This window comes from Astyanax mexicanus, chromosome 18, assembly GCF_023375975.1.
Source record: "Astyanax mexicanus isolate ESR-SI-001 chromosome 18, AstMex3_surface, whole genome shotgun sequence".
NCBI classification, from domain to species: Eukaryota; Metazoa; Chordata; class Actinopteri; order Characiformes; family Acestrorhamphidae; genus Astyanax; species Astyanax mexicanus.
In genome coordinates, this window is record NC_064425.1 from 37,708,895 (window position 1) to 37,732,624 (window position 23,730).

Below are 23,730 nucleotides of genomic sequence, written 5' to 3' on the forward strand. Positions count from 1 at the left end.
AGTTTGCTGTTTTCAAGAAGCATTGCTTGATGTGAATCATGCATCGGACAAAAGATCTCTCAGAAGACCTACATTCAAGAATTGTTGACTTGCATATAGCTGGAAAGGGTTAAAAAAGTATCACTAAAAGCCTTGATGTTCATGTATCCATGGAAAGACAGGCAGTCTACAAATGGAGAAAGTTCAGCACTGTTGCTCTTTACTCTCCCTAGGTGTGGTCATCCTGTAAAAATGACTGCAAAAATACATCGCTGAATGATCAATGAGTTGAGTAAGGAATTGTAGAGTGCCAGCTAAAGACTTACAGAAATCTCTGGCACATTTTTGTTGTCGAACCTACAATAAGGAAAACATTAAACAAGAATGGAGTTCATCAGAGAACACCACGGATTAAGCCACTGCTTTTAAAAAAGAAAAACATTGCTGCACATTTGAAAAAACAGCACCTGGATGTTCCACAGCTCTACTGGCAAAATATACTTTGGACAGATGAAACCAAAATTGAGTTGTTTGGAAGAAACACACAACACTGTGTGTGGAGAAAAAAGGCACTGCACACAATTATTAAAATCTCATCCCAACTGTGAAATATGGTGGAGGCAGCACCATGATTTGGGGCTGCTTTGCTGCTTGAACGGATTGCCATCATCAACTGAAAAATTTATTCCCAAGTTTACCAAGACATTTTGCAGGAACACTTAAGATCATCTGTCCGCCAACTGAAGCTCAACAAAGTATGAATGTTGCAACAGGATGTAGTGTCTTCTTGTTTCTTGTGGACTCCTCTTTGGGTGTTCTTGGAAGGCTGTTGTTTCTTGAAATAAAACTCAGTACACACTGTCTTCTTAACCGGAATAAATATTTATTTCAGTCAGAAGCAAAGTGTGGGAGAGAGCTTGTCAATTCTCGGTGTCCCCAGGTTTTTCTCCCTCTCTCCCAGTCTTGCAGGCTAACCCGTTTAAATAGTCCCTTACAGTCACTCCTATAGCTCTCATGCCTTAAGAATTTCAACCGCCCTATTTACAGCTTTACCATATATGTAAATATGACCTTTTGAGAAGCGGCATGTTGTTTACCTGCAACCACTTGTGACATGCCAATCATGTATAGAAATGGACTTCTCAAAAATAGTTTAGCTGGACACATGAACTTCTCTGGGCTAAAGGCCTCTCAAACCAGAAGTGCTGGACATCCATAGTACAGAAATACACCTCAAGGACAACGACCCAAAACATAGAAGTAAATCAACAACCGAATGATTGTTCCCTGCTGGAGAGTCCTGACCTCAACCCAATTGAGATGCTCTGGCATGACCTGAAAAGAGCGATTCCTAAGAATATTGCTGAACTGAAACAGTTTTGTGAAGAGGAATGATCCAAAATTCCTTCTGACTGTTGTGCAGGTCTACAGGTTGAGGTTGAGTTTTTTTTGCTGCCAAAAGAGGGTCAACTAGTTATTAAATCCAAAGGTTCACATACTTTCCACCCTGCACTGTGAGTGTAATGTGGTATTAGTAATTCCAAAGGGTTTACATAAATTTACATACATGCAACTGTATATATATATACAGTTTCATGTATGTATATTTATGTGAATATATGTAAATTATAGAAGAATGTCAATAACTGTGATGATATTGTTCAGAAAGTGCTGTTTTATATGAATTTACAGAGCATTCATGGAATTAACATTTAATCTTTTTACAATTTTCAGTCAAACCAGAAAAAGCTTATATAATGTGACTGTCCCAATCACATTTTAAAAAGTTAATTTTTGATTAAAACCAAGCAAATGAACAAATAACCAAGCTGCCTACTTGTGAGTCTGCTTGACTAAAAGTTTGAGCATAATATTTTGACGCCACCATTAACTAAAACATTTTATCCCAAAAGTCAATGTCATATGGTCTGACGCCAAACTCCTCTTTTTTTAAACGGGCAATAGTTTGGAGACCTTTGGGGAGTGGGGGTCCTCCTTCTTTCAGCAGGGAGAACAACATCTGAGAGACACAGACAGTGACATGGTGTGTTCCGTTTTGCACTGTCATATGGCGTGACACATTTTACACAAAAATGCCCAAATAAAATTACTTTTCAGTCTATATTATATCCCTGTAAAACTATGTTGTCATGTTGTAGTTACCATGGTTTTATGATGCTAGCATAAAGCCACATAGCTTAAAGTCATGCTAGTGGATGCAAGTATATGAAACGTCATAGGTGGATAATTTTTTTAATTTATCAATGTGAAATCACAACTGTTGTATTTTCAACGTCAGACACTGAAGACACTTGCTTCATGTTCATCGATGAATAACAGTTACGATTAATGATAATTTTACTTAATATTGTCCACCCTGTTGTGGTACAATTTCACGGTAACTAAAGTATGTTTTGACAATTAAAATGTATCTTTAAAACGGAACAAGTACAGTTACCATGAACTATTCAATATGTCTGTAACTCTCAGACCTTTTTTGTTTTTTTGAATGCCAATTTTTGCTAAAACTGTCCAATTGGGCGCATCCATGACAGAAAATAAAAAGGGAAAATAAAAAGTGAATAAGCCAGAAAAAATTATTTTTAGTGTACTCTGCAGTCTTATAAATATGATAGTTTTATATAATTATTATTCTAAATTATATGCATGAAATGCAGAGTATTTGAAGAATGGACCACAGGGGCTGGCAATAAAAAAAAACAGCACTCATTCTCCTACATTACATAATAACAAAAGAAAATAGTTTATATACATATGTACAGCATTTTTATTCCTGATAATGATAAATCTATTTGACTTTGCAGGATACACCAGAATTGCATATCTTCAGGTAATAAACATACCCTGCTTTTATGATCTCCTGTCGGATGTATTTCACTGTGTGCGCGCCTCTGTGCGCATGAGCTCTTATTTCAACATGTCATTTCCCGCTGCCTATGGGTGCACCCCTTCATATTTAATAAATCACACGTAACACCTTCCTTCAAAGTGAGCGCTCGTCTTCCTCACATCACACGAACACTGTGAGCTGGTGACACACTTCACTCATTCTTTACTCCAGAACCTCCTCTCAGCTCTCCATAAAGACCCAGGGAGCCTAAATCTGGGCTTTCTTTCTAAGTAGGATAATCTTAATCTTAAAAATTAGAAAAAGAATATATCATGGATGGATGGATGGATGGATGGATGGATGCTTGGATGGATGCTTGGATGGATGGATGCTTGGATGGATGCTTTATTGATCCCAGAGGGGAAATTTTGGACATCCAGTTTCTAAGGAAGGACAAGATAAAACTACTTTTAAAATACTTATAAAAATACAAATATAGTAAAATATAAAGTATAAAAGTACAGTCTGTACTGTGTAATGGAGGTATGAACACCAGTTGATGTGCATATTAAGAGGGTAACTGATGCCAGCCATACAAAAAGTGCAAATACACAGTTATATAATAATTTAAATTTGCAGTGCAAGCTTGTGCAAAAGCTACTAGTGCAAAAATAATGTAATGTAAAAGAGCACCTCTGAGAGTTAGTCTGCTGAGATGAGGGGTGTGTCCATGTAGTGATCAGAGTGCCCAGAGTGACAAAGTGTCACCGCCAGTCTTCAGTTTGCTGTGCTGAGAGGAGTTGAACAGTCTTATGGCCTGAATATTGTCCATGATGTTCAGCAGCTTGCTGAGCGCTCTCCTCTCTGCCAGTGGTGTTCTCCAGCACTAGACTCCAACTCCGGATCTGTTCTTGACCTCAAGCTGAAATCAACTTGGGTTCTGCAGCAGGACAATGACCCAAAGCACACCAGTCGACCTCTGAATGGCTGAAGAAAAACAAAGTGAAGACGTTTGGGGGGCCTAGTCAAAGTCCTGACCAGAATCCCATGGGGATGTTATGGTATGACCTTAAACCTCCTGCTATGTTCATTTGTCAGAACCAGAAGTGGTGTTCCTGGGTCATATTGACCCGTCGCATGTTTAATTATCCAAAAGATTCTAACAAGCAGTGTGAATATGTAATTTCTAACTCCATTGCTAATTATTATCAATTTAATTAATATTCAGTTCAATAGTGTTTCTTACCTCTAACAGGTAACGGTTCAATTAGGATAAATCACTCGTTTTTCATAAAAAAAATGCACGCTCAACCTTTTTTAATGTTTCCCTACTTTATTACTTTTTAAAGCCTAACATATAAAACTGTAGTTTTACATACCACTGAAACATAACGTTGTTCCCCTTGTGCTGCTACCTTGTCGTGGTGGGGAACCTTGCGTGTCTCTGTGACCCGGATAGCTATACCGGCGGGGGCTCTGCCCCTAGTAGGTTCAACCATGTCGGGCAGGTACTCCAGGTAGAGGCCAGACAAAAAACAGCACCTGGTCCTCCAGGTTAGGGGTTGTGCGCGGGGCCAACAACCCCACCACGTAAAAAAAGAATACCGTTACGGAAACTTCTACGAAATGCAATACTATTAAGGATCTTACAGTAGACCCCAGCCAACATATTGGCATTATGACCGTTCTTGATGAAAGCCTCCAACAGGAAGTCAGGAGCATGATGGCTAGTCTACTGGGACCCAAAACCTAGATCCGCCTGGGTGCATGGAATGTCCGTACCATGTTCGACATATCCAAAACAGCTCAGTTCACGAGTGAAATGAGAAGATACAGGCTGGACATCCTAGGAATAAGTGAATGCCGATGGACCGGCTCTGGACGCCAGGTGAGGAGCGATGGCACAGTTATCCTGCACTCTGGGCACCCCGATCAACACACACACGGCGTGGCACTCATAGTTTCAAAAGAGAAGGCCAACACCCTGCTGGACTGGGAACCCCTCGGCGACAGGCTGATCAGAGCCCGTTTCAACTCCATGCACTGTAAGCTCACCATCAATCAGTGCTATGCACCAACAAATGAAGCAAATGAGGAGGAAAAAGACCAGTGGTATGTCTGCTACAGCAGACAGTCTTTAAAGTTCCCCAACATGACATGTTAGTGATCATGGGTGACATCAATGCCAAAGTGGGAGCTGATAACACAGACTGTGAGAGAGCCATGGGGAAGCACGGGTGCAGTGTGATGAACGATAATGGTGAGCGACTTGTTGACTTCTGCATGACCAATAACTACGTCATTGGTGGCACCATCTTTCCACACAAAACTATCCACAAACTCACATGGAAGTCACCTGATGGTTCCACCATCAACCAGATCGATCACATCCTGATCAACGGAAAGTGGCGCAGGTCTCTTCAAGATGTTCGAGTTTACCGTGGAGCCGATGTGAACAGTGACCACTACCTTTTAACAGCCATCATCAAGCTGAAATTAAGGAAAGCGCAAAAGCGGAGTCAACATAGGAAACATCTTGACGTAGCCAAATTAAGATGCCCCAAGACCAACAAAGAGTTCTGCCTGGAACTGAAGAACAGCTTCAGTGTTCTCGCTAAATCTGTAGACGAAGACTTGAACACACAAGACAAGTGGGAGAACATCAAAAAGTCTTACGTAGGGGCAGCCACCAAAGTCCTGGGCTACAGAAAGAGAGGGAACAAAGAATGGCTAACACCTGGCACCTGGCAAAGAATTGAAGAAAGAAAACAGCTGAAAGCAAAGATGCTTAGCACAAAATCACCCAGGCTCCATGAGCAGGTCCAGAAAGCCTACAAGGATAAGGACAGAGAGGTAAAGAAGAGTGCAAGGAGTGACAAAAGGGCTTTTGTTGAGGACCTAGCAGAGAAAGCTGAGTGTGCAGCTGCACGGGGTGAGTTGAGCACAATTCATAAGATCACCAAGCAACTCTCGGGCAAGTACACCAGCCAGTCGGCCCCTGTTAAAGATAAACAAGGTAACATCCTCACCACTGAGAGTGACCAGATCCTGAGATGGGTTGAGCATTTCCGCGAGGTACTCAACTGCCCTGAGCCAGAGGATCCTGCTAACCCCTCACCAGCAGAACGTGTCTTTGACATCGAGACCACCCCCCCAAGTAAGGAAGAGGTCAAACTTGCCATCGAAGCCTTGAAAAATGGGAAGGCCGCCGGCATAGACTCTGTTCATGCAGAAATGCTTAAAGCCGACCTCAATACCTCAGTCAACGTGCTTACTGATCTCTTTAAAGACATCTGGGAGAAGGAAGTAATACCCCAAGACTGGGACAAGGGCCTGATCGTCAAACTCCCCAAGAAAGGAAACCCCCAAAATTGTGACAACTGGAGGGGCATCACGCTGCTATCAGTACCATCTAAGGTCTTCTGTAGGATTTTACTCGCAAGAATCGAGTCCGCTATTGATCAAGAGCTACGGCAGGAACAAGCAGGGTTCAGGAGAGGAAGGGGTTGTATAGACCAGATCTTCGCTCTGAGGAACATCATCGAGCAGAGTGTAGAATGGAACACTCCCCTATACATCAACTTCATCGATTTCCGCAAAGCCTTTGACAGCCTACATCGTGACACCCTGTGGAAGATTGTTAGGGCCTACACTCTAAGAAATATAAGTACAGATTTGTACTTAAAAGAGTACAAAGCTTGTCGCTGGGGCTGTACCTTATATTAAGGTTCAAAAAAGTACCTTTCAGTGAAAGTACTTTTTTGTACCCATGTTTTTTTTGCCAGTATAGATTATAAAGATTATAAACATTGTCATCAACTAAAAATGGCTCAAAAACTTGATGATCCAAAATTGTCTGGCTTTCAAATAAAAAATGTGCAATTTAAATATATATAGTTCATTAGTACAGTGATGCAGAATACTGAATGTACCTTTTGGCTGGTTAAATGGTACAAATCTGTACTTATTGCTGTTAGAAATGACTTTGTACTTCAGAGGGAACAAATCTGACCCTGTAAAGACCAATATTGTACCTTTGAGGATACAATTATGAAGAGTGTACCTTTGAGTACAAAAAAGTACTCATATCGTACCTCTGTTTTTTAGAGTGTATGGAGTTCCTCCGAAACTGGTCACTCTCATAGGGACATTCTACCGTCACTTTGAATGCAGCGTCATTGTTAGTGGTGAGCGCTGAACTAAATGTTAGAATTTAGTTAAATAAATAAATGTTAGAAGTTCAGCACCTTGTAATATAAATGTCCTCTACCATACAGATGAGCAGTCATTAAAGGGTTAAAAAGTATTATCCTTTAAATGAGAACATCAGTAGCCTACAGCAGAATGCAGTAGGTATGGTGGCTTCATTAAGTTTACTATAAAAATACCCCAAAACAGGGCACAGGGTGTGCCTTTGTGGCGCAGTGTGCCCACTGACTTCAGTTGTGGGCCTTTTCTGGTGTAAGCTGGATGGGCACTTCTTTAAAATAGGATTGCAACTGAGTCAGTTGGGTTTAGAAATCAGATGCAACTGTACATTGTTAATTATGACAATAAATTATGAAATAATTAGTATATATCTTTGTTTTTAATATATTTACATTATTATATTTCTTTATTAAACTTCTAGTTTTTTATGATATTAAAAATAAAAGGATGCAATGCTTAAAGCTCTAACAAACTAACTACTTCTAACCTCATTTCCTTCTTCCCCTCATCTACTCCTCTATCCCATTATTTCCCTTTGACCTCCTTTAGGCCCTATCTAAAGAAGTTTTTACCTTTAACTTCTATTACTTTGGTACTTCACTATTGTAAGTTGCTTTGGACAAAAGCGTCTGCCAAATGTAATGTGATGTAATGTAAAGCAATGCATTTTAAATGACCATCATATTTACATTTCTTCTTCAGCAAACAAGTTGCAAGGTGCAAACAGGTATACTAGCATTCTCGCGATCATTAACGTACACTGACAGGCCAAAAGTAATGCGTTGAAAACAAATATTTTGACTTTTGGCATGTCCTATGGTAGCTAAGGAGCGCTCCACTGACCTTTGGGATATATGTGTGTGTGTCGGGTCTCCTGCATTCAATGCGGATGTGATTTGAGTTGCTTCTCAGCATGGACAATTCTAGCCAAATGCATTATTATCCACTCTGCTATCCACTGTGGATGGATCATATTAGCCTTCTATTGTGCATTCCCAGTAGCCAGTAGACACATTACACTGTGGATCGAGGAATGTTAAATATCCTAATTTCAGAAATGGAACTTCCTATCCATCTTAACCCACTATCAGACCTCACTCCAACTCCCATAATTTACATCACCATGCAATGAGCACACTGCCCAGTATTTAGCCTCACTTACAAGAGATACAGGTATCCTCACAACCTATACAGGTAAGGGCATTACCAAGACATACCCTGTAGAAAATATTCATTAACAACTTACATACTGCTGTTCTGAGTTTTGTTACTGAGTTTTGTCAGTTCTTGACAGTTCTTGTTAAGCCCAGAAGTGGCAGGCCAAGAAAAATATCAGAAAGGCAGAGAAGAAGAATGGTGAGAACAGTCAAGGACAATCCACAGACCACCTTCAAAGAGCTGCAGCATCCTCTTGCTGCAGATGGTGTCACTGTGCATCGGTCAACAATACAGCGCACTTTGCACAAAGAGAAGCTGTATGCTTTTGCATACGCGACTCTGTTTGTGGCGTGCTTGCAGAAATGGCTTCTTACGCAGTGACACCATTTGCAGCAAGATGATGCAGCTCTTTGGAGGTGGTCTGTGGATTGTCCTTGACTGTTCTCACCATTCTTCTTCTCTGCCTTTCTGATATCTTTCTTGGCCTGTCACTTCTGGGCTTAACAAGAACTGTCCCTGTGGTCTTCCATTCCCTTACTATGTTCCTCACAGTGGAAACTGACAGGATAAATCTCTGAGACAACTTTTTGTATCCTTCCCCTGAACATCTATGTTGAACAATCTTTGTTTTTAGATCATTTGAGAGTTGTTTTGATGAGCCCATGATGCCACTTTTCAGAGGAGATTCAAATAGGAGAACAACTTGCAATTGGCCACCTTAAATACCTTTTCTCATGATTGGAGACACCTGGCTATGAAGTTCAAAGCTCAATGAGGTTTATCAAACCAATTTTGTGCTTCAGTAAGTCAGTAAAAAGTAGTTAGGAGTATTCAAATCAATAAAATTATAAGGGTGCCCATACTTTTGCACCGGTCAAATGTTCTTTTAGTACAATAAACTTCATTTCAATCCTGAAATATTACTGTGTCCATCAGTTATTGGATATATGAAACTGAAATGGCTGTTGCCCAAATATTTAGAACTAAAAATGATTAACATTAATAGGGGTGCCCAAACTTTTTCCATATGACTGTAAGTTAATTAAAAACAGACAAAAACTGGTGCAACCCCTGTCTTGTGGTGAATACCACTAAAAAGAAAAAATCTTGCTGCCGGACAATGTTTATATGCTGAAAGGTGAGGCTCAGGTGGATTGAGGTGAACACTAAAATAAGCAATCCAGTCCTTGCCTGCTGTTTTTAGCACTCACTCTGACGACAGATACTGGAGGACAGGCTGTCTCATAGATGCTACAAGAGTCCCATCAAGTGCTGCAAGCATCCAGCTGTGCCCAGCAGGTGACAGGTTTACACTTTAAGGTGCTTAAGTGACATTTTACATGCGAGGTCATGCTGCTTTTAACACTGACAGCACTTTTCTGGAAACTTTGCTGCAAACAGTGAGCAAATAGGGCCATTCTGTTAAATGTGGATGTTTAAATTCCTGTTTATTGCAAAGAAAATACTACATTTCTGAAATAATGTAAAATATTTGCTAATCAAATAAAAGTGGAAGCCTTGTGTTATTTTATTTCATCTCTTTTTATTTGTTCATGGTAAGTGATGATATACAGAATGTTCTACAGGCATGTAAGTGTTTTTTCTACAAGTATACAGTGTATCATAAAAGTGAGTACACCCCTCACTTTTCTGCAGATATTTAGGTATATCTTTTTTTTAATAGGACAAGACTGACAAAATGACACTTGAGGTGCCATGAGGTACCATGTTGGAACTTTTAGTCACCAGTATATAAGAGTGTGAGAGCTTTACTACAAAATTGAACACACCTGCTCCCTATGCACACCTGAGACCGAGCAACACTAACGAGTCACGTGACATTTTGGAGAGCAAATGACAAGCAGTGCTCAGATTGGACAGGGGTGTAGTCTCTTAGGGGTGTACTCACTTTTGTTGCCGGTGGTTTAGACATTAATGTACACTGTTATATAAGCTGTGTAACACAGAATAGGAGGCAGGATACAAATGCAAGTGGCTTTTATTTTCCATAATGAAAATAAACAAAGAACAAAACACTAGGGACAAACTAAAGAATAAGATTACTTAAACAAACACTATAAAACAAAGGATAAACTAAAAGACTTAAACAAACAAGCAAAAACAATAACAAACAAAGAAACAAACTACATAAAGCAAACCTTGTATACTGAAGACAAAAAAACGCAGCAGGTATGAGGCTTAAACAAAACAGATATACAAGATCCGGACAGAGTAACAGGACGCAGTAGAAAAAAAAAATAAAATAAATATTGCGACAGAGAACAAAGGAGCACATGAGGTATTTATACACAGGCACACACTAGGGACACCTGTGGAGGTAATGAGGGGGCGGAGTTACAAATGAGACAGGAGGGGTTACAGATGACAAGGCGGGGCTAAGGCGGAGACAAGACCAAAACACAACAGTAGCACAGGGCTGGGAAACATAACAGATAAACAATAAAGAACAGGACAGGAGCAGGAAGGAACCGAAAAAAAGGAAAGACACTGGACAGACACAGGCTAAGGTGTGACAAGCTGCACACAGACTATTTTCATTGTGTTAATGTGTCATTTTGTCGATATTTAAATAATTTTCAGAATATTAGGCAGAAAAGTGTATGCCTGCTGAAATAAATATGTGAAAATATGCCAGCACTACATTCGAGGAGTATAGGATCTTTTCTGCATTATAATTCTTATGCTCCCAAGGTTGTTGTAGTAGCTATTACCTATGCAGTTTAAATAAACACCATGCTAATAATGTTCTAAATATTTTTAACTGATAAGTGGTTAACTGTAAAATGTGTATAATTTGAGTAAACAGAGAAGCCCTGCTTGGCAGACTGTCAATGTAGGCTAAACCGTCAGTGCACAGAGATGAGAAGTATTTGTTATAATGTAATATTTATGAAGCTTAATAATAAATGACTTATGACAAAAAAGCAGCATGCTCATGAATGGAGCTTTCCAGGCTTTTGGCTCTAGAGATATAATTTATCAGATTAAGTTTTTCCCTGTAGTGTTTGTGTTTTTGTACTGAAATTAACACTTTTTTTCGTAGCTGTGGGTTGGAACTGGCGGAGACTTGGAGAACAATGTGTGAGTCTGATGAAGAATGTTAGTTTAATGGTCTTGTCCTGTTTTTCTCCTGTTCTGGTCTGGTCTGTCCCTGTGTTTATTTACTCCTGTCTGCACGTGCCTTGTGCTTATCCCGTGTCTCCGCACCTGTCTTCTGTGTGCTTACCTGTTTATTTGTAGCTCCGCCCCCCCTTGTTACCCAGTCCGAGGTGTTTCCTGTTTCCTGTCCTTCTGTGTGTATAAATAGTCCCCTTGTACCTGTTTCCCCTGTCTGTGGTTTTACGTTATTAGGTCTGATCAGGTTGCGTGTGATTCTTTGTTTTCTTTTAGTGCTTTTATACTCAGTGTTTTTTTAGTTTTTTGGTTCTTTTCCGTTTCTGTTAAATAAATCACACTTGCAAGTGTGTCCGCTTTCCATGTCTTGTTCCTGCTCCCTACCTGACAGTTAGTGTGTAAGATTGTTTGTGCTAAGTCCTTTGCAGGTTACATGAGACTTGAATAAGATTTTAAAGACATCAAAATAATACAGATGAAGATCATTATTTATGAGTATATACGGTGGCCGAGAAAGCCCAGCGCAGTGCAAATTGAAAAGCGCTGCAAAAGCACAAAACACATCCATCAAAATTACAACACAGGCGCAGCAAATAGAAAAACGCGCTGCAAAAAGAAAAACGCGCTGCAAATAGAAAAACGCGCTGCAAATAGAACCACAACACAACGGATGTGAGTCACAACACAACGGAATTTTCCCGGGGGACCTTAAAAGATGCTGTACCAGCTGTATACAAAGGACAATAAGTGGCAAACAAGCTTCTGAAAAGTAAGTTATGTTTATTACCTGTGATTACCACGGTTGTGTGCATATTATTAAAAGTTTTGCTTCACAAAACGCCTTGTTTGCCACTTATTGTCCTTTGTACACATAGTGAAGTCCGAGACGTACAGTATCTTTTAAGGTCCCCCGGGAAAATTCCGTTGTGTTGTGACTCACTTCCGTTGTGTTGTGGTTCTATTTGCAGCGCGTTTTTCTATTTGCAGCGCGTTTTTCTAGTTGCAGCGCGTTTTTCTAGTTGCAGCGCGTTTTTCTATTTGCTGCGCCTGTGTTGTAATTTTGATGGATGTGTTTTGTGCTTTTGCAGCGCTTTTCAATTTGCACTGCGTTGGGCTTTCTCGGCCACCGTAAGTATAGGCTTGTTGCGATAATTACATTATTGACTTATCATAGGAAGATGTTTTTGATTCATTTTCTGCCCTTTAATATTACCATTGTTCTTACTTGTGTGTTTTACGGTACATTTCTCTGCTGTCTAAAGGAGGGACATGCAAGGCAAACGCACACAATCACACACAAAGAGTGTACAGTTTTACTGCTGCTGTAGTCTTTTATATTATTTAACCAAGCGATCTGTAACTTAATTTCAAATATGAGACAAACCATATAATTTGGGCCGTGAGTCCCAAACATGGATCCCCTTTGATCTTTGATGGTTGAGCTGTTGTGTCGACTCCATTTAAAAACATTGTTCTGGGAACGTTTTCAAAATATTATAATGCATTATTATATCATTCTGAAAAGCTGAGTCGTTCTGTAGAGTTTACATCATATTTTATGTCTGTTCTCCAACTATTGCTGACCATGTGCATCCCTTCATGACTACAGTTCTACAGACTACTTTCCGATAATACACAGATATGAAGTCACAGAGCCTTAAACTCGCTTTTTTAACATGACATTTTTACACATATTGTTAGAATGCGCGTGCTCATCAGTTTGTTTAGTGCGCGTGCCTAGGTTGCTGCCCACCCCTCCTCTCTCTCTCTCTCTCTCTCTCTCTCTCTCTCTCTCTCTCTCTCTCTCTCTCTCTCTCTCTCTCTCTCTCTCTCTCAGAGCACGCGCCTGCTGGATGCTCGCGAGTGCGCGCGGTTGTGTGTACAGGCGGAGAGAGTGAGCAGTAGTAGTATAACAGTGACACACGAGCGACCACCGATACCGGGACAACTCCCCCAGTCCTCGCGGACACAGCAGCAGCAGCGGCAGCGGCGGCGGCCGGAGCACCGATGCGTCCCTCGCGCCCACGCCTGCCTCGAGCTGCTGCACGGTGAACCGGAGCGGAAGGTGAGCTGAGCGCGTGTTTACATTGGGGACGGAGGGGCTAAGCGCGAGCGAGCGGCGCCCCACAACTTGTCAGGCTGGCACGAGGCTGCGCGACCTGAGCAGAATAGCTGTAAATGAGCGTAGATTGAATATAGTGGTGATTTTTTTTGTGTTTTGGTCAATTTAATTTGGGTTTCTGTGTAAAAATTGAACGTTTGCTGGGTGTTTCTGTGACATGCTGAGGGGCGCGTGCTCTGAATGAGCTGCTGTACTGTAGCTACTGTTGTGGCTGTTGTGTTCACTGTTGGATCACCGTTAATACTGACTTTTCTGCATTTCATAAATTCATAGATTATGCACACTGTCCATTTTACATTATACGCTATGTAGAATGACAATACCCATATAGCAAAATTTATGTTGAATCAACGTTCATTTTTCCATCTCTAATGCATTAAAGCATTGACATTGAATGAACATTATTTTTTATTATTATTTAATTTAACATTGCCTCATATGCATCATGGGTTAGTGTTAAAATTCACCGATTCATTGAATCAACATCCATTTAAAGGTTTTAAATGGTTGGGGCTCTGAATCTACACTCACAGTGCTTTCAGGAGAAAGGTGCTTCCCGTAAATAATTGAAACAATATAAGACCACAGTACATGCTATACAAATAGAGTACAAACAAGATATAAATATTTAATGTAAGTAAAGTTTAACACAGCAATATATATATATAAATAAATCAGTTCTGATGTCCGAGATCAACATTGTTTCAATGCATTCTAGATGGAAAATGAATGACAATTCAGTTTGCATGCTTTAAAGGTTCTTATATAAAATTATATAAAAAATATATAAAAGGCAGTGTTTGTACGGAGGACTATCTTTACTAAAAAGAAACATCTGAAAGAGCACAATTGGGAATTCAATTAACTTATTCTGTCATATGGCTATTGGACCATATGACAGTGTATTATTTTTCATGTTTTCAATGCTCTCTCTTTGTCTCTCTCTTTCTTTCTTTCTCTCTCTCACTGAGGGTGGTTAAGTTTGAAATCAGCCTCGGTTGGCTAATATGCACTTTATTACTTTGCTGATGTAACACCTGTGTTGTATTGTTTGCTGTGCTTTTTTATTACATGATTTTTTTCATATGCTGTCTTCACAGACATTTCTTGTGACACATAATATGCTTATATATTCTTTAGAAAACTTGCTGGCTAATGGTTTTGGCTTATAAACTGTGATAAGACCTTGTAGAGAGTGCTTCATGGTGCATGTAATTCAGTGCTGTGTGACTGTTTGCGTGAGAGAGCAGCGTGTGTGTTAATCTGCTGTGGACGCTGTTCTGTCCTATAAGCTGAAGAAACCGACATCACTGCTATCTTTCATTGTGTGTACTTCTTTTGATTGCGTGATGGACACAAGAACATCTTATTTCACCCAGAAGAGGCCATTTAGTTTACTGACTGACTGACTTGAAACACATATGCACAAGGACTGCATGCATGCACAGGCTTTTTTACACTTCAGTGTCTAGGTAAAATTACTTTTAGTTTGGCTAACATTCTGTTTTGTGTGCTTGTATAGTCAGTATACAGGCCACAAGAGTAGATGATACAAAACCTTTTTCCCCATTCAGTAAAATAAGTTATTTACATTCTGGGGGCTTTGGAGAATTCTACAGGACACTTGGAGAAGCTGCCTGTTCACTCTCTACTCCACTTAATATTTAGTAAGAGGAATCAATCCAAGTTCATGCATGTTTAAAATAGACATAAACAACTAGAAATACATAATGTAACCAAATGTTTAAAAGATATGAAATGTTTGATATGTATTTATGAAAATATTGATTTTAAAATGAATTTCAGGAAAGCGATAATTGTTAAGATTTTTATTTATTATATCTTGACAGTTGCAAATTTACTTTTATAATATTTCTTTTAATTTTATTTTACAGTTACAATTAGGATTTTCAGTAACGTTTTTTATCAGACATGAAATAGCTAACTTTGCATTCTCCAAATGGCAAGTACACATGCAGACAAAACCTCAAGAAAACCTCCCCAGCACCACCCACACCCCAGTGATGTTGACATCAATTCTCCACGAAACTTTCTGGCATCTGTGTTACTGAAAAGGATAAAATACCCCTTAACAAGTAAATATCAGGAATTATGAATTTATTGGTGTCAGTTTCACACAATTTAACAACAAATATTCTTTGAAGCAGGTTTACCATATTAGTTCGTCTAGCAACTTTTGCAAGTCAAATTTGGGGGCAAGACAGTTTTGAGCTCCTCTATTTAAAAAAAAAGATATTTGACACCACATATTGATACTAACAAAATTTATATATCACAATATCAATAGCTTGTCCCACCCCTAATAATCACTGTTACATTCTTTGCTTGTTGGCCACTGGCCTTACCTAAAACTTTTACGTTGGTATTACCATTAGCACCACTACTGTTCTGTTAGCATTGTAACTGTGGTCTAAGCATCACTATCACAATATTTAGCACTTCTTGTCCAACATCACAATTGCTACTTTAACATCACATTCTCACCAGCTGCCAACCTCACCCAGCATTGCTACTCTGGCGTTACTCACAAGTCATGTTCATACAGGGGTTGGAGAATGAAACTGAAACACCTGGTTTTAGAGCACAGTAATTTATTGTGGTGACGGACAGTTTTGGTGGAAACAGGAGAGTTGAGGTGCACATTGAATTCTGCCGTGATTTGAGCAGCTGCGGTTTAATGTTTTTTGGATACAATCCGGGTTAGCACCCGAACATCCCTTTCAGACAGCTTCCTCTTACAGCGTCCACAGTTAATCCTGTTGGATGTGGTTCGTCCTTCTTGGTGGTATGCTGACATTACCCTGGATACCATGGCTCTTGATACATCACAGAGACTTGCTGTCTTGGTCACAGATGCGCCAGCAAGACGTGCACCAACAATTCGTCCTCTTTTAAACGTTGGTATGTCACCCATAATGTTGTGTGCATTGCAATATTTAGAGCAGAACTGTGCTCTTACCCTGCTAATTGAATCTTCACACTCTGCTCTTACTGGTGCAATGTGCAATTAATGAAGATTGGCCACCAGGCTGCTCCAATTTAACCATGAAACCTCCCACACTAAAATGACAGGTGTTTCAGTTTCATTATCCAACCCCTGTATATGATGAACATCTTAAGGCTCTGAGATCTGAACTGGACTTGACAGTTCTTTAAAAGACGGGGTCACATGAAAAGGTAAATGAAACAGTAGATATCCAGTAGTAGTCAGATTTTTATAGCAGTCACACCACCTTTTTCAAAATAAAGAGCTTCCCTATTATTTAAATGCAGTCCTCGATTCAGTGCAGCCAATGGTGGTCCAGTAAAACTAGACTAGTCTTGTTTCTCTTGTTGTTAAGCAGTGTTTGCTACCTCTTGCGTGACGGGAACGACCTTCATCATGCTGGCTTCGGGCATCGTCTGATTTCTGAGGGGTTTTGAGATGGAGAAAAAAAGGATCTGAAAGAGAGAAAGTGCTGTGTGTGAGTAAAGTGATGGCGTATGGATTGATTTGATGCGGCTTGCTCGTGCTGTGCTGGGCTGTGCTGGGCTGTTCTTTCCGCGGCGCTACCCCTCCTATACGAGGCTCTGGGACGTGATGGGGATACACCATGCAGGAGGAGGAGGAGGAGGAGGGCTTTCCTCGTATGGGCTGTAGGGTTTCCCCCCTCCCCCCGCCGCCTCCCTTCCTTCGCTTTCTGAAGAGCAGTGCAGAGCTGATGATGCACGGCTGCATGCACTGCATCCACTGCGTCTGTGTGTTCATTCACAAGCACGAGGCAGATTATACGGGGAAGAATGTGTAGGAAGAGGTTGATTAAGAATTCATCCGCTCAAAGAGGCACAGACTGCAGAACGAGTGTAGAGTGAGTAAAAGTGGTGGTATGGGTTAAGAAGGAAGGAAGGGGGTTTCCTTTACAACGGGCGAGCGCCTTCGTTGAGTGCATTTTACATGCACTTCATATTTCGATTGCTGCAGGACATCATTGTTTTTCTCTAATCAATGTGTTTACATGATGTTGGGTCATCAGATATTGGCAAACAATTAGAATTTACATGAATCAGGCAATAATTACATAATCAAAGTAGCCAATAAACATCACATAAAACCTAAACTTTGCACTGCAGATGTGTGTAACACATGGGCCTGCAGTATGATCATACAGTGTATCACAAAAGGGAGTACACCCCTCACATTTCTGCAGATATTTAAGTATATCTTTTCATGAGACAACACTGACAAAATGACACTTTGACACAATGAAAAGTAGTCTGTGTGCAGCTTTTATATTACCGTGTAAATTTATTCTTCCCTCAAAATAACTCAATATACAGCCATTACAAAAGTAAGTAAACCCCTAAGAGACTCCACCCCTAAAATTGAGCACTGCTTGTCATTTTTCCTCCAGAATGTCATGTGACTCATTAGTGTTACTAAGTCTCAGGTGTGCATAGGGAGCAGGTGTGTTTAATTTTGTAGTCCAGCTCTCACACTCTCGCATACTGGTCACTGAAAGTTCCAACATGGCACCTCATGGCATAAAACTCTCTGAGGATCTTAAAAGATGAATTGTTGTTATTGAGTTATTTTGAGGGAAGAATAAATTTACACTTTTATATAAGCTGCACACAGACTACTTATTATTATGTCAAAGTGTCATTTTGTCAGTGTTGTCCCATGAAAAGATAAATCTAAATATCTGCAGAAATGTGAGGGGAGAACGGCTTAATTGGTTAATGAGAACTGCATTAATCTGATTATGACCGATTTTTAAGAGCTTGTGATTCATTGGGAATTTTATGACATAGTGGTTTTGGGTGGGATGAAGATTTAATGCTGGAGTGCTGGACTCTGTTTGGGTTTCTAATTAGGGATATTCACTTGCTCTCTCTTTTACTTGTTCATTGACTGCCTGGCTCCCTCCCTCCCTCCCTCCCTCCCTCCCTCCCTCCCTTACTCCCCTCCTTACTGCTATATTCACCCATTCAGGGACTGCAGGCAGTGCTGTCCATTTGGGTGTGGCGCAGTAACTTGGTCCAGTCTAATCACCAGCTGCTCTCTGTTCTTTCTCCTTTTCTTTCTTGTCCTCCTCCTCCTCCTCCTCCTCCTGTGATGGGCTCTGTTGCTGGGTTTCCTCATCTATCTAATTACCTGCTTGGTTGGCCTGGAGTAAACTCGAATGGGGACGAGTGTGTGTGTGTGTGTGTGTGTGTGTGTGTGGCTTATATCAGTGATGGGCTTTATGGGTGGGCGTACTAGTGTTGAATATTAGTGTTTAAAGGACCAGTAAAAATGATATTTTTCTTTCTTAAATACTCAATAAAGATTATTTTCTCTATTATCTCATAACATGGTCAGGATGTGTCATCAGATATTAAGGAAACATGCTGAAGTTAGGTCAGTAGGATATTATCTGAACTGTGCAGTATGTCACAGTAATTTGTGTTTTTTGTAGCCTCTGAATCTGCCCACCGCCATAAACACAGTGCCATTTTTACCTTCTGGATTGCCAGATATTAATGACAGAATGCAAGCAGTGTGCTGAAGCCATGGAAATAGGCGAGATGGCTATTATTCTGCTAAACAGGTAATCACTGCCCTTTAGAAAGGTTGCTAACTACCACTAGTGAAGTAGAGATGAACATTTTGGACATTTAAACGTATATACATATATACATTTACTGATTAGCTACAGAGTAAGACTTGTTGTCGCTTGTCAGTGGGTGCCAATCTGGCAATCTGCGCAAGACCTTGTGTCTGGGGAAGAGTGGCTGGGTCTGAAAACTCTATACAGTGTTTGAACATTGAACTGCTGGGCCATTCCACATGCTTTCTTGCATTTATAACTGATTGTTCTTTATTTGAAGTGTATAGTCAGAATAATCTCTTTGGGTTTAGCTTCTGAACCTGCCAACCAACAATTCCATTTCGCAGAAACACAAAAACAGACAGATAGTTTGCTTCAGATATGTATGTGAGCTAGCAAACTGTTTAGCTGAAGCAGTATTAGATGTTGCAAAGCCTAAAAAGCCTCTGCATCCATCTGAAAAGCTCAGTCCAGACACAGCATGAAGTGAAAGAAAACATTGACAGTGAGTTCAAGAGATGAAGACGGAAGAGCCAGAAAACCAGAAGAGCCTAGAAGACGGATGACAAGCTGGTTAATTTTCTCTGTAGCAATTAAGCACATAGCTTCATGTGAGATTCACTAACCATAGCTGTGTAATTTAACACAAACCCCTAGTGTAGAGACAGGCCTTTTAACTAATCTCAACTTTCGAGTCCTCGCTTTTTACATGTCATTGTTTACCTCTGTGTCCTCAATCTGGCAAACCGTGTGAGCTTCGCATGTGGGTTATTAAGGTATGTAATATTTGAGATAGCTAGCTAATGTAATGTTCACTATGCTGGTTAAACCCCTCTCGCTACAACACCACAAAGCACATCTGTGGAGGGGTGGGCGGGGCAGACAGCGCTCTCCAGTGTTTGGAAATTGGAGAGCTGTATTAATTTTAGTACTTGATTGTTTCTTTAAGACATGGGCAGGTGTGTGTTAATGTGTGTATGCACATTTGTCAAGTGTGTGTGTGTTTGTGTCAGTGTGTGTGGCAAATAAATACATGCCATCCTCTTTGCTTAGCACAGTGAAGCAGGGAGACGTGAGTGAGGCTTTAAATCTGTTTCTGAGCTGCTTGTTCTGCAGTGCTCTCTCTCTCTCCCTCTTTAACACACACACACACACACACGGTCACACATGCATGCATCTTAATCTGAAGGCTTTAGGCAGAGTAAGCAGTATGCATGTCAATGCCAATGTATGTCTGCATATATAGTACATGCACATATATGTGTGTGTGTGTGTGTGTAAGTGTGTGGCTTCATGCTGCAGCCTTCTGGACAGTATGGAGTGTTTCAGAAAGAAAGAAAAAAGGGAAAAGATGAGTGTCTATGTTTCCGTGTTCTGACCTACTTGCGCTATATTGCAGTGCGGTGTATACGTTAGTACAGTGAAGGTGATCTCCGGAGCTCCTGAGAGTAGTTTCACTCCACGCTGGAATGTGGATGTCCTCTGCATACAGAAACAGTCTGATCCAAAACATCTTACTCTCCTGGGCTTTAATCTCTCTCTGTCTCTCTCTCTTTCTCTTGCTCTGTATCTTTGTATATATCTCTCTTTTTATATCTCCTTTGTATATCGCTCTCTGTTTCTCTCTCTGTATCTCTATCTATATCTTTCTTTCTCTATATATCTCTCGATATATCTCTCTATCTCTCCCTGCATATTTCTTTCTCTATACAGTACATCACTCTCAGAATCTTTCTCTGTCAAGCCATTTGTGTAATTTTGACCTCAAAGCAATATTACAGCTAAACTACAACCTAGAAGCATTCATTTTCATCCTCATTTACATAACATTATAACATTGCATTACCTTACATAGCATTACATAACCTGATTTTTGAGTAAGCAGAAATTGAATTGTTTTGACAAGAGAATGGGAGAAATTGAATAAAATATCCATAATTCTATGCAAGTACTGATCATACATTTTATTTCAAATGAGCGTAACAGAGAACTGGAAAGAAATCATATTTTCGTTATAAAAAATGAACAATTAAACATGATGGAATTATGAGGTGTGAGAGAATGTGTCTATCTGTCTGTCTGTCCTGCGATGGATTGGCGGTCTGGCCAGGGTGTATTCTGCCTTCTGCCTGATGACAGCTCAGGTCTGATGATGAGTAAGTGAGTAAGATAAGTGAACACGGGTCAGTTTGACCCAAAGAACACAGAAGGTTCTAAAATATCTTTACTCTTTCTCCCCTGCTCTACCTTCTCTAATCTCTGCTCCTCCATCTCCTTCAGTCTCTCCTGCTCTACCTCCTCCTGTATCTCTTTCACCTTCTCCACTGTCGGTCACCTGACAAAAATATATTTGATGCATAATATTGATATTTATATGTGACATATGAACAGTGCCACAGTCATAGATTTTGATGGTATGGTTATAGTCTGAGGAAAAAAACTGATTGATTATTATTTGCAATTTATTTGCCAACAATATGGATGCATAAAATCACATTTGTAATCCAAGGTTTTACTGTATTTTTCCCCACAAAATTTCGTTGCTTCCTTCCAACACACAAAATAATACATGGAAATAATAAATAATAATCAAAACATATATTTCTTTGGCATTATATGCACATTATATACACATTTCTATCTTTGTTTTGTTGAGGTTCTACATTTATAATAATAATAATAATAATAAATGTATTTGTCATTGCTTTCAGTAAAACTAACACAGTGAAAGGTGTGTGAAATGTCAGTTGTGTGGGGTTTTGAGTTTGTTTTTGAAGGAGGGGAGTGAGTCTGAGTGTCTGATTGATGAGGGGAAGGTGAACACGGATTCTGGACAACGCAGAACAGTTTGAAGCCCTTGGCTGTCTAGAACCAGATGGAGTGACAGCCGCGACGTCCAATGATATATTAGCAAGAAATGGCAGAGCCCGTGGATGAGTTTGTGGGCGGTCTTAAGGGAAACTGGATCCGCTTGAGCGGTCGTTTTCTGCTGGGTCCTAGCGCTTGATCCGTCTTTATTTAATGTAATATGGAAGTCCATTCCCGCCATCTAAAAAATAAAAATCCTCCAGCATTTTTTTTTATTATTATTAAGTAAATTGCTATCTCAATATTTTGAGATACTAAGTCAATATTTTGAGATACTATCTCAATATTTTGAGATACTAAGTCAATATTTTGAGATACTATCTCAATATTTTGAGATACTAAGTCAATATTTTGAGATACTAAGTCAATATTTTGAGATACTATCTCAATATTTTGAGATACTATATCAATATTTTGAGATACTTATAGGCTGTTCAGAGACAGAAGCAGGTGAGACAAAGACGCAAAATGGACAGTATCATTGAGGACTGCTTCAGACGTGGATTCACAAATCATGAAATATTGGTGCTTTTAGAGGAATCACACAATATCAAAATAAGCCTCCGGATCTTGGACGAGGCTACTAGCTTCTTATTCGCCAGTGTCTAATTCAGATTTCCGTTCCACCTTAAATGCTGGCTGAACATACATGAGATAGTATCTCAAAATATTGAGTACATGTCCCCCCTGCCCCCAAATTATGTCCGTGTCTCTCTGTATATCTCTCTGTATGTCTCACTGTCTATATCTCTCTGTAGCTCTCTCTGTATCTTTCTCTATCTCTGTAGCTCTCTCTGTATCTCTGTAGCTCTCTCTGTCGCTCTCTCTGTATATCTCTCTGTATCTCTGTAGCTCTCTGTATCTCTCTCTGTAGCTCTCTCTGTCGCTCTCTCTGTATATGTCTCTGTATCTCTGTAGCTCTCTCTGTATCTTTCTCTCTCTCTGTATATCTCTGTATCTCTGTCTCTCTGTATCTCTGTCTCTCTGTATCTCTCTTTGTAGCTCTCTCTGTATATGTCTCTGTATCTCTCTGTATCTTTCTCTCTCTCTGTAGCTCTCTCTGTAGCTATCTGTATCTCTCTGTCGCTCTCTCTGTATATGTCTCTGTATCTCTGTAGCTCTCTCTGTATCTTTCTCTCTCTGTGTATATCTCTCTGTATCTCTCTCTGTATCTCTCTGTATCTCTGTCTCTCTGTATCTCTCTTTGTAGCTCTCTCTGTATATCTCTCTGTAGCTCTCTCTGTAGCTATCTGTATCTCTCTCTGTCGCTCTCTCTGTATGTCTCTGTATCTCTGTAGCTCTCTCTGTATCTTTCTCTCTCTCTGTATATCTCTCTGTATCTCTCTCTGTATCTCTCTGTATCTCTGTCTCTCTGTATTTCTCTCTCTCTGTAGCTCTCTCTGTATATCTCTATGTATCTCTGTCTCTCTGTAGCTCTCTCTGTATATCTTTTCTCTCTTTATCTCTTGATCATTAGTGTACATCTGACAGTTGACAGCAGTGCTATACTCTGTTGTATACCCCTGCATCACTTTACGGTCAATGGCTGATAGTAGCTAAGGGCAAATGGGATGCGTCATAGGTATTGGTCCTAAAAGCACTGATCAGTGCATCTCTAATGGGCTTTTGTTTCTATTACCACTGTGATTGAATCTGGTTTCCCATTTTCTCATATTCGTATAGTAGTGTTCATATGTATGCTGATGCATGATGCATGCGTAGTGTCTTGAGACACAAAGAATCATTTTCAACCAAAAATGGGAATGGGCTCTGAATATTTCCTATATCTGTCAGTCTGACCTTTATTATCAGAGCAT

At 40.0% G+C, this 23,730-nt stretch overlaps 2 protein-coding genes across 4 annotated transcripts in view; one reads left to right on the plus strand and one right to left on the minus strand.

The window, feature by feature from the left end:
* Positions 1–23,730, minus strand: part of wdfy1 (WD repeat and FYVE domain containing 1) — a 1,176,431-nt gene that overhangs the window by 535,116 nt on the left and 617,585 nt on the right. The window lies entirely within an intron of this gene.
* slc8a2b (solute carrier family 8 member 2b) overlaps positions 13,193–23,730 on the plus strand; it is a 295,419-nt gene continuing 284,881 nt past the window's right edge. The window contains exon 1 of the mRNA XM_049467028.1: positions 13,193–13,397. The gene's annotated coding sequence lies outside the window, so the exon portion shown is untranslated. The remainder of the gene's footprint in view (positions 13,398–23,730) is intronic.